Source organism: Sorex fumeus, unplaced genomic scaffold, assembly GCF_029834395.1.
Source record: "Sorex fumeus unplaced genomic scaffold, SorFum_2.1 ptg000051l, whole genome shotgun sequence".
Classification (NCBI taxonomy): domain Eukaryota; kingdom Metazoa; phylum Chordata; class Mammalia; order Eulipotyphla; family Soricidae; genus Sorex; species Sorex fumeus.
The window spans coordinates 27,142,999-27,153,852 of NW_026606108.1; the positions used below are offsets into that span (position 1 = coordinate 27,142,999).

Genomic DNA, 10,854 nt, shown 5'->3' on the forward strand with positions numbered 1-10,854 from the left:
CACCGACCCGGGTTCTATTCCCAGCATCCCATATGGTCCCCCGAGCACCGCCAGGAGTAACTCCTGAGTGCAGAGCCAGGAGTAACCCCTGTGCATCGCCAGGAGTGACCCAAAAAGAAAAAAAGAAAAGAAAAGAAAATGGTCAACAATACAATTACCTCCACAGGGAAAAGATTAATGGTAGTTGATCACAACAGAAGTTTTACAGAGTTCTTACCTAAAAAGAAAGTAAAGAGAATGCTCAGGAAAGGAGAACACTATTGGAGGGTGGGGCTAAATGGAGAGATGAAATTATATAAATTTAAAAGTTTAGGAATGCGATCTTTTGGGTTGAGAATCTCTCTCTGAATATATATATATATGTATATATACATACATATTTCACCACATGTAAGAGGACGCAGGAAGCAGATTTGTCATTGAGAAAAGCAAATGTGAGAAAAAACCAAAGCAAAACACCACAAAGAGGACCTCCACTGGCAAGAAATAAGTTTCCTCTATCCATCACTGTGCCTTCCTCAAGTCATTACAAGTCCAGGAACAGAAGCCTTAACATTCAGGGGCAAGTGCTCTTGACTTAAACAATTAAAAAAAAAGCAGTGTTTGAATCCATGACCATTTAATGATTGGATCATCTTCTGTTCTGCCATTAAGAACTAAATATCTTTTATATGTCATAACTCAATTTTCTAATGATATTTTCTTGGCAGGTATAAGAAGAAAGCACCTATGTTAAGTGAGGTTTTATCTCCCAGATGAGACAGAAAATAGGGGTCCTACCTCTTTTGTAGAAATTCAATACTGGTTAAGATGTGACATAAAGGGGCTATCCTAATGGCCTTGACCTCAGGCAATTATGCTTAATTCATCTTATCCATAAATTCTTCCTGAACATATGGTCTGTACAAGACCCTTAGTATGCCAGCTCTTAGGCTGAAAAATTAGTGCTTCCCAAAGCCATATAATACTAGACAACATCATAAACATAGAGATGCTTTTTGAATAGATTTATAAATGAAAAAATATTATAACAGTCTCTAAATAATTATCTGCTGGAATTGTTTTCAAAATTTTCCTTAACAAATATTAAATGTTCCTAGTATGCTGAACTTTAGATAATAGTAACCACAAGCTGTCCTAGCATAATCTTCTTTCTCTAAAGTCTCCTCATGAGGGCTTCCTCATAAGCAAAAATTAGTCACTTTCATGGACGGAGAAAGGAACTAAGCCATCTGAGACTTCAAAAGATAACGAGAATGGGGCTGTTCCAAGTCTCCATGTGGGGCCCATGAATCAGCTGTTTTTTCAAGGCATGTGAAAAGTTATAGGGAAGGCAAGAATGAGAATAGATACCCTGTGGGGTGGGATGTGGAGTGTTGAAGGTGCCCTTGAAGAGAACAAAACAGAAATGCAGAAAGAAGGCAGGAATGAAGCAGAGAGACAACTGAAGGAGGAGCAGGAACAGATGAGAGTTCTTTGAGGGGCCACGGCAGGCTCCTGCTAAAGTCCAAGCCTAGCATTAGAAACAATCTGATACCACTCCAACTTCTGGTAACTATCCTCTTGAATATCCCTTTTAGGCCTTGCAAATTAATTCTTTATAGCTTCTAGGACACTCGTGGCTATATGTTGTTTACCCTTTCTTGAGAAGCCACATGAAGAAAGATGTGGTTCCTGCCTGCAAGTGGCCCTGGTCTGTAGTGATAGATAACAGGAGATAAGAGAGAGAAGCTTCCCAAAGGTGCTAGTGCTAGAAATGAATTTTGAATTAGCGAAGTATAGGAATGGTGATACTCATTATACGTATTACATTTTTTGTTAATTAATTTTACTTCACTCTGATTTATAATGATTATCTGGTAGATCATTTAAGGACTGGAGCTAGTTCACACCATCATTGTTTTTATTATTATCAATTAAAAAGATAAAGTAGTATCCCCTAGAAAAACAATGCTGTGCTTTTTTTTTGGGCTAAACTGGGTAGTGTGCTCAAACTTTTCCTTTTTGGAACAGTGGGTGGGGTCATAATCTGGGGTGTTCAGGAGCTGTTTAGGAGTAATCCCTGTTTAGGAGTAATCCCTGATTGTGCTCAAGGGGACCACATGAGGTAACGGGTTTGGGGATAGGGTCAGCAGCATTCCAGGCAAGCACCTTATCTCGTATACTATCTCTCTGGCTCTCACAATTTTTCTAATTATGATGAATCTTTTTATTCTGCTTATTTCACAGCAAAAAAGCTCCTAAAAGCTTTTAAAAAGATCTTATTTTCTCACTTGAAAAATGTGTGTATATTTTAGCAAAAATATATTTGGCAGCTGCTAACATAATTGGATGACTACACCTCACAAAAACTTGATTTCTTTTTAATCAAAATTTTAGAAACATACTGGGTTTCTTGCCAGTGATGCGATAGTGAACAATAAATACATCATTAGATCAATGGTGGTATGATGATGGATTGCACAAAAGATAGCTCCAGCCAAGAAGAATGAGCTCAGAAGTCTTCTTGTGCAAGGATTAATAAAATATTGTTTAGAACATAGGTACTGAATTAATATATAACAGGGAAGAAAACACTGAAAAATAGAACAGAATAGCCACGGGTTTATAATGTAGTGATATCGATCCTGAGTGTTTCCTAAGTACTCTTGAGCAGCCACATTATTATATATGCCCCTGATTAGATCCAGAGATAAGACGGCAAAAGTTATAAAAAAAGAAACTAACCAGAGGAAGGCCTGCTGCTATAATAAATTATTTAAAGCAAGCAGGGTGAGCAGGTTGTGGAGACAATATAAAACAGAATCAATGCCCTAAGAAACCCCAAACCAACAGCATCTCTATAAATTTCTTACCACCTTGCCTCACATTTTATTGAAGGTATTTCTTTCCCACCCCTCTCCCCATCCCACCCTACCCTCTACTCTTTACTTTTGGCTATTTTTACCTCAGAGCTTAACATTTGTTTCTCTTTTGTAATCCATGATGTAGTCTTCTGTTGTTTTTCTCAGTTTATATCAAGAGAATATCTATAACGCCAAAGATAAGTGAATCTGTAACTTTATTCATCTGACTCTTAAGTTTCTTGTGGAAACTTTAAGTTGGGAATACCTAATACGACACACTTATCACCACCACTCTAATATTACCCATTATCTTTTTTCCTTACAATTATTATCATTCAATTTATAAAACTAGAGTAAAATTTCTGTTGCTCAATGACTTTTCTCCTCGGATGATGTTATGAGACTACAAAAATTGGAGTGAAGACAAGCTGTTGAGGGAGCATTTTTGGGGAGAAAGAGAAATGGTAAAAAGTGCCTAAAATTTAAGCAGTATGTGATATTAAAAGGTCAAGTTGATTGAAAACTGAATTTTTGTAAGTAGATTTGCCATAGGAATAAGGGTAAGAGGGTCAAACACTTGAAAGGAATTTATCAAATGACACTTATATTCTAAAAGTATGTTATGGTTTTAAAAAGAAGCTTAAGAACTGTTGCATAGAAGTTTGCAATGACTTATGGCCCAATTTCAAGAAAAGTAGCAATCTACTGTAGTTTTTTAAAAACTAGCCACAAATAGGTTCCATTGTGTAATTTGGGCCTACACTTATACCTTAGCCTTTAATTTATTTTAGGTGCATTTAATCATGCAAAATTTGGGCAAATTAGTATACACTCTAACTTGCCATCATTCAAACATTAATAGCATGATAGCATGACACAGTAGTACAATAACAAATAGTACATATTTAATGTATTAGTCCAAAGAGTTCTATGTACAGGCTCTGCTGCCATTTTACTATGTGACCTTTGGCAAATTATTATCCATTCTGGGTCAAGGCTGTCTGGTTATGGTCATGGTCATGAAGTAATTATCATATATGATGGTTAGCATTTTAAAAAATGTTGCAAGGTGAAATTCAATATAAAAAAGTTTTGAAGAGGTAAAAAAATTGTAGGAGATATGAATGACTAAGCACAACCTCATCATATCATCCTAATGTTAAATAAAAGCAACTCAAAAATACAAGGCCAAACTTCTCAGTAATTAGTGACATAGCTGAATATGAAAGACAGTATCTAAATATTATCCTTTTGCAGCTGCTGTCTGCTCATCTGTAACAATGTAGAAAAAAATCATCCCAATCAAAGGACTGTTAAGATAAGTGACCTATAAACATGCCTGCCAAGTACTCCTTAAAACAGAAATTGCTCCATAATAGTCCCAGTAATGATCCAGTGGCCTGGAACAATCCATGTTCAGTGTCCCAGCTTATCTACGTCCTTTATGTCATCAGGGAAGTAAATATTCCTGGCACTTCTGACCTCTAAAAAGCCATTTGGTTTTTTAGGAACTTGTTGGTAGAAAGAAGGAAGGGTAACAACTTCCGATAGCTTCTCTTTTAAACCTTATCGGTTGTTTTAAATGGATAATTATGGCAGTCTGAAATGTGTGGAAATTATCTAAATGTCCTATTTAAACTATAAGTATAAAAATGAACCCCTACTAACTCTCCTTCAATGCTGGTGGGAATGCCGACTGGTTCAGCCCTTTTGGAAAACAGTATAGACAATTCTCAAAAAATTAGAAATTGAGCTCCCATTTGATCTAGCAATACTACTCCTGGGAATATATCCCGGAGAGGCAAAAAGTATAGTGAAAAGGACATCTGCACTTCTATGTTCATTGCTGCACTGTTCATAATAGGCAAAATCTGGAAAAAACCCGAGTGCCCGAGAACAGATGACTGGTTAAAGAAACTTTGGTAAATCTACACAATGGAGTACTATGCAGCTCTTAGCAAAGATGAAATTAACATACAAGTGGTACTACATGGAAAGTATCATGCTAAGTGAAATGAGTCAGAAAGAGAGAGACAGACATAGAAAGATTGCATTCATCTTGGGAATATAAAGTAACAAAATAGGAGACTAACACCCAAGAATAGTTGAGATAAGTTCCAGGAGCTTCACTCCATGGCTTGGAGGCCAGTGCACATGCTAGGGGAAAAGGAAGCTCAGATAGAGAAGGGAGCACCAAGCAAAGGGTGTTGGGAGGATCCTCCCAGGATGGGAGATGCATGCTGAAAGTAGACTATAGACCGAACATGACTGTCACTCAATCCCTCTTTTGCAAACCACAGCACCCGAACGGAGAGAGAAAATAAGAGAATGCCCTGTCACAGAGGCGGGGTGGGATAGGGGGATGGGGGGATGGAAGGGATACTGGGATCATTGGTGGTGAAGAATGGGTACTGGTGGAGGGATGGGTACTCGACCACTGTATAACTGAAAACCAAACACAAAAATTTGTAAGTTTACAACTGTACCGCATGATGTTTTTTCACAAATAAAAATTTAAAAATAAAAAATTAAAAAATAAACCTTTTCAATCTAAAAAAAATGAACCCCTAGTAACAAATAAATAAATAATTCTCACTGATTTGGAAAGAAAGGTAGCAATCAATGCTCAACACAGGTCTGTATGATGTCGAAAGAAATCTGTCTATTCAATTAACCAAAAAGCTCAAAACACTTCTTCCTCTTTCTTCTTCCTCTTGGACTCAGGAGACATATGGGATGTCAGGGATTGCATCGGGATCCACCAAATGAAAGTAAAGTGCACTATCTGCTCTAGTATAGCTCCATTTCCAACTCAAAAGATTTCTGAGCTGACTTTCTGAAAATGAAGTCTTCTGTGCTGCTACAGGGGTGACCCAGGACCCTATCCAGAGCAAGAGGAGTTTAAGCTATTACTTCCGAAGTAGCTCCTTCACCATAGATAAATCTGTATTAGCCTTGCTCAGATTCTAGAACCCAAGCCCAGAACAGCTTTTAATGACTGGGATTCTTTTATTATCCTAGAAGAAATGCCTAACAATGCGGAGTAGGGCTGGCAAAAGCATCTGAGAATGCCGAGGAACCAGTGAACTGAGAGTACACATCGAAGGGAAACAGGAACTAGATCTGGAAGGGTCTTAAATTACCTAGCTTCTCCAAGTCAGAAGCTTTAGTATGGGGTAGGTGATAACTTGAAACACTTCTAAACACAGGACAAAAAGCACTAGTGTTAAGGACTAAGTTAAAGCATAACATATATATTTTACAAGTCCTACAAAATTACACCTGGAAAATTTGAAATGTAAATCAATTTACAGAACATGAGTGTTCTTTTATATCATAAATACCTTCCCAGGGTTTCTCAAACTCTGAGAAGGTGTTAATGGTGAAAGGGTCCTTAGTCTCAGAATCATTTTGGGGACAATTGTTTTTAAAAATGCAGATTTCTAAGCCCCACCACAGACTCCCAAACTGAATTCCAGAGGCTGGAGTGGAGACCATGAATTAAAATTACAATTAAGTAGCTCAATTGTTTTAGATGATCCACAGCAAGGCAGGGAGATTAACAATGTCTACTTGTCTGTCAGAAATTTAAAGATATTTACAGACTAGGGATTTGAATATTTTCCCTCAAATGTTTAAGTATCATAAAAATGAAAGCAATACTTTTTGTGATGAGCTCTAAAGAACAATTTTAGTGTATGTGCCAATATAATAAACACCATTATTAAAATGTAATTACACATTTTTGGGAAAATATCAAGTATGTGTCTAAAAATATTGCCTTTATTTTGTCACCCAAAGTAATTAGGCTATTAAAGGAATTTATAGTCTTTTTAAGTATCAGTCACTTGGTTGTAGGAACTTATTAAGCTATTATACTCCTCCCATCACCTTTTAGTCATCAGAATTTTTGTGATAAAGTTCTCTTTATTATTTTTTAAATTATAAATTGTGAATCATTACAACTAGTGATTAGAGCAAATATGAATTTACAATGAACTTATAAATTCCTAAAAACATGTTCATTAGATTTATTAAGGCAGTCTTAACTCTAGTAGATTAAACAGCCTTTGTAATAAAGCTGTTTACTTCTATTAACGCTTTTTTTGGAGGGGGGTGGAAAACAATTCAGTCTGAATGCATTCTCTTGAGAAGCAAAAGGAATAAGTTTCTGATATACATGCTACTGCAAAGCAGTAAACCAGTGCTGCATGGTGATGTGACAAACACCACATCTCTTTTTGAGAGTGTTTTTTAATTTTTCCTCATATAAACGCAAATTCCCCCCAGAGCAGGGCTGTATTTATTTCACAAAATACAGTTTGTCATGTCTGAGAAGTTAAACACTCCTTCCCCCACCCCTCACCCAAATTATAGATTCAGTCTTGAATGTTGAAGGAAAATAGAACTTTCAAGGAAAGCTTTGCAGCAATGAGTTTCCCCTAAGGCTTGCCCCCTCCCTGCAGTGCATTCTACCTCTCTGACTGAAGTATACATGTTATGTTTTAACAGATGGGCCTGCGGCTGCTGGGCTGTAAAACAGGAAGGGGGCATCTGTCCCGAATGCTCGTAAAGTTCAGGGACATAACACTGACCCAGACAGGCCAGACAGATTCAGACATGCTTACACACTCATCATGCACTCTACGGATCAGAGGGTCTCTCTTCACCAACGAGAAGTTCAAGGCTGAATTTCACCCTTCATGTGTTCTCAACTCATTCACCCACTGATTTCATGCACATATTTAGTCACATGTACACATGCATAGGCATGCAAAAATAGCTCTACATCTCAGTGTCTTTAAGAATGTTATCTCAAAAGATCAGGATACCCCCACATTCCATACCCAGGTTTCTAATTAGTGCTCTCAAGAGACTCTCATTCACATCAAATACGACTCATCAGAAAATACTGTGTTCAACCATTAGTCCACGCACAATAGAAACTGCAGATATGTCGTGACCCTCAGGAAAACCAAGTCATTCTATCCCATTATCATTAAATTAAAAGGGGAGAGGGGAAAAAATAGTCCAGATTGAGTCACAAAGTGGCAGGCTTAACCTTGAACCCTGTTGTCATTTCCTGTCATCACTTCATCACTTAAAACATACAGGTGCCCCAACAAACACCGCCCAGCATCCTGGGCATCCCTTGCACCACCTCTCGTAGGGGGCTCTGGTCCCTGATCAGTCAGCTGCTCCTATATCCCCGCGCCCCACCCGCGACCCTTCCTAGCAAAGTCCTTGGGACACACTTGCAGGTGCATGCGGAGGTCCGAGCACCTAAGAGAGATGCGGCTTCCAGCGCTGCTAGAAAACAATGGCAAAGTTTAACAAACGCGTTGCCGGTTCCTATCGACGACTGCTGGGTAGCTAAACCCCAGTTCGAGAGCCCCGCCGGAGGTCAGTGAAGTTCTCGCTGCGCCGAAGACCCGAAGACCCTCAGAAACGCCACCGCCTAGCCGGCTCAGGCGATGGCTCAGACCCCGACGTCCGGGTGGTCGCGCTCGCAGGGCTCCTGCGGCGGGTTCATTTCTCAGGACCCGGACTGCGAACCCTCTCGGAACGACTTTCTGTGCATCACAGGGCACCGAGGCCGCCCGCCCGGCAAGCGTGTCGCCACCGCAAAGCCCCGGGCCCCACTTAAGTGATGACAAATTAACCGCACGCCAAGTTATCGCAAACGCCGAGCCGCGTCCGGACGGAGTTGCGACGCTTCCAAACAAGAAGTTCAGGAGTGGGTCTGTGCCAGAGACGACTCAATCCCGGCCAGCAGCGCTGACCTCCTACCGCGGCCACGCTCTGACTGACTGACTGACCGACGCGCGACGGGACGCGTCCGGTCCGCCCCTCTCGCCCCCCACCGCCCCCACACCCCAACACCGCCAGCTCTCCGGTCGCCCAACAGCGGCCAAGGAACAGATCTCTCTGAGCTCGGTCACTCACCCTTCTCGCCCAGTCCGGATCGCAAACCGACGTCCCTGCTGCGGGTCCTGAATTCTGAGTTGCTTTGGACGGTCCGCTGCTGTTGTCTCAGGGAACCGGGGCACATTGGCACAGCACCTCCCCGGGAGCACGGCAAGCCCCACGGGCGCCCGGCTCAGCAGCCACCGGGGGCGCGCTGACAATTCCTGGACCTACTCAGCGAATGAGGCGGACCGCGGCGCTGAGGCCACCGGCTCGCAGGGAGGCGGGGCCGGGAGGTAGTCAGGGTGGAGCCAGCCTCGGGTCGGCCCCGAGGGGGCGGGGCGTCCCCCCACCCGTGACTGACGGAGCTTGCAACCAATCACAGCGGTGCCCGGACCCCCGGAGGTCGTGGGCGGTGCCCAGCTCCCGGCTCCGCCCCCGCGCCGCCGACCAATCGTCCGCCGCCCGGGGTTAGCTGGGGAGGCGCGCCGGCGGCTGGGAAGTTGGCGGCCTTGAGGGAACCAGACTGCTGGCGACCGCTGTGGCTTCGGCTGCGGCGGGAACCCTCGGCGTCTCAGAAGCAAAGTGGAGGCCTGAAAAGGCTCTCGCCAGAGAGAAGCCCTAGGTGTCGGGAGCCGGCCCTCCACCCCGGAGCCGCCACGCCTCAGCGCGCTGTGGAGCAGAAAGCCCACCCCAAGCTCTGGCCGAGCCGCGTTGACAATGCCCGCACCTGGTGTCAGTAGGCTACGCGGAACTTGGCTCCCCAGAGGAACCCCAACAGTGGGAGGAAGCCGACCCCCAAAGAGGGTGAGTCCTGGACCGGGTCACCTGCCACCGGTGGAGACCCGAGCCCGGGACTGGAAGCTCCGAGCAATCTGGGACGGGTTCTGAGGCGATCGGGGAGTGCTGACACAAAACTCCGACTCCTTAAAGCTCCCCGAAAGTTCAAAACACGTCCCTCCTCACCCCCGCCCCAGCGCTGTGGGGAACCTCTCTAGGCGCCTCCCGCACTTGCGCAGAAACCCGGGGCACGGGAGTCGAACCCGGGGCGCCCGGCGCTCGATCGCGCGGGACTCTCCCTGCCGTGGGGCTGCGGCCTCGGCAGCTGGGGGGCTCCTCGCGCAGCCAGCCCTAGAGTCCGCTGGGACTCCGGGGGCGCCCAGAGCCTTGTGTTCCCGCGGAAACGCCGCGGAGTGAGCAAACCTCTGCCTGTGCGCGCGCTCGCCCCTTCGCTTCCCGAGTCCCTGACTGCAGGAGAGGCACGCGCGGAGCTCGGAGACCGCTCCTGCGCCCCCCGCGAGGGTCCGAGCTCGCTGCGTCAGCCACAAGGGAGGTGCCGGGGAAGAAACCTAGGTGGGCCCGGCCCTTCCTGTTCGGCTGCTGGTCCCTTCGCCGGACGAGCCCTTGAGCTCTGCATTACCCGTGCCTAATGGAGTTGAGGGTAAAGAGAGCGGAAAAAGCAGATTATCGAGTGTTTGGCAGACGGAGGCCTAGAAATGTAAACAAGCGGTGGGTGGGACTGCACCTGCTCTAGGAAAGCATCCGACCCGTCTGAGTACAATGAATATTTGCATGGCAGGGAGGAATCAAACTTCCTGGTGCTCTGAAGCCTTCACCACCGACCCATTTTTCTTCATTCAGATTCCGAAAGTCTCACGGATGGGCATCTGCCCGTGTGGGAGGAGATTGTGTGGGGAGGACGATGGACCTGTGCAGTGTCATTTCCAATAGCTGTCCTACTCCACCCCCACATTATAGTTCATCTCTGGTGAGCAAGTTCTAACCAGGGTCCTTGTCAAGAAGATAGGCAAATGTTCTGTGACTGAAAAGGAATGAATTAGATGAGATGGGTTCTCTAGTAGGCAAGGCAGCAGCTGCTCCAAAGTGAGTTCTGACTTAGTTTTCAAATTTATCCTCCTGAAGTCCCTGATTCATTAGGGGAAAGTCCATAAAGTAGGCATTCGGGAACGCAAAAACCAGCCTGAACAGTCTCTAGTAGGATCTATTTTTTTTTTTTTAGCAGTGATGCAGAAATTGTACATATTTAAACCTTTCATTGCCTAGTGACCAAAGGACTCATGCAGGCTGGCGACACAATTTG

General features: G+C 44.0%; 1 protein-coding gene across 1 annotated transcript in view; it reads right to left on the bottom strand.

Annotated features, from left to right (window-relative positions):
- Window positions 1-9,162, bottom strand: part of MARCHF3 (membrane associated ring-CH-type finger 3) — a 177,633-nt gene extending 168,471 nt beyond the window's left edge. Inside the window, exon 1 of the mRNA XM_056124354.1 lies at window positions 8,793-9,162. The gene's annotated coding sequence lies outside the window, so the exon portion shown is untranslated. The remainder of the gene's footprint in view (window positions 1-8,792) is intronic.
- Between the last annotated feature and the right edge of the window lie 1,692 nt (window positions 9,163-10,854).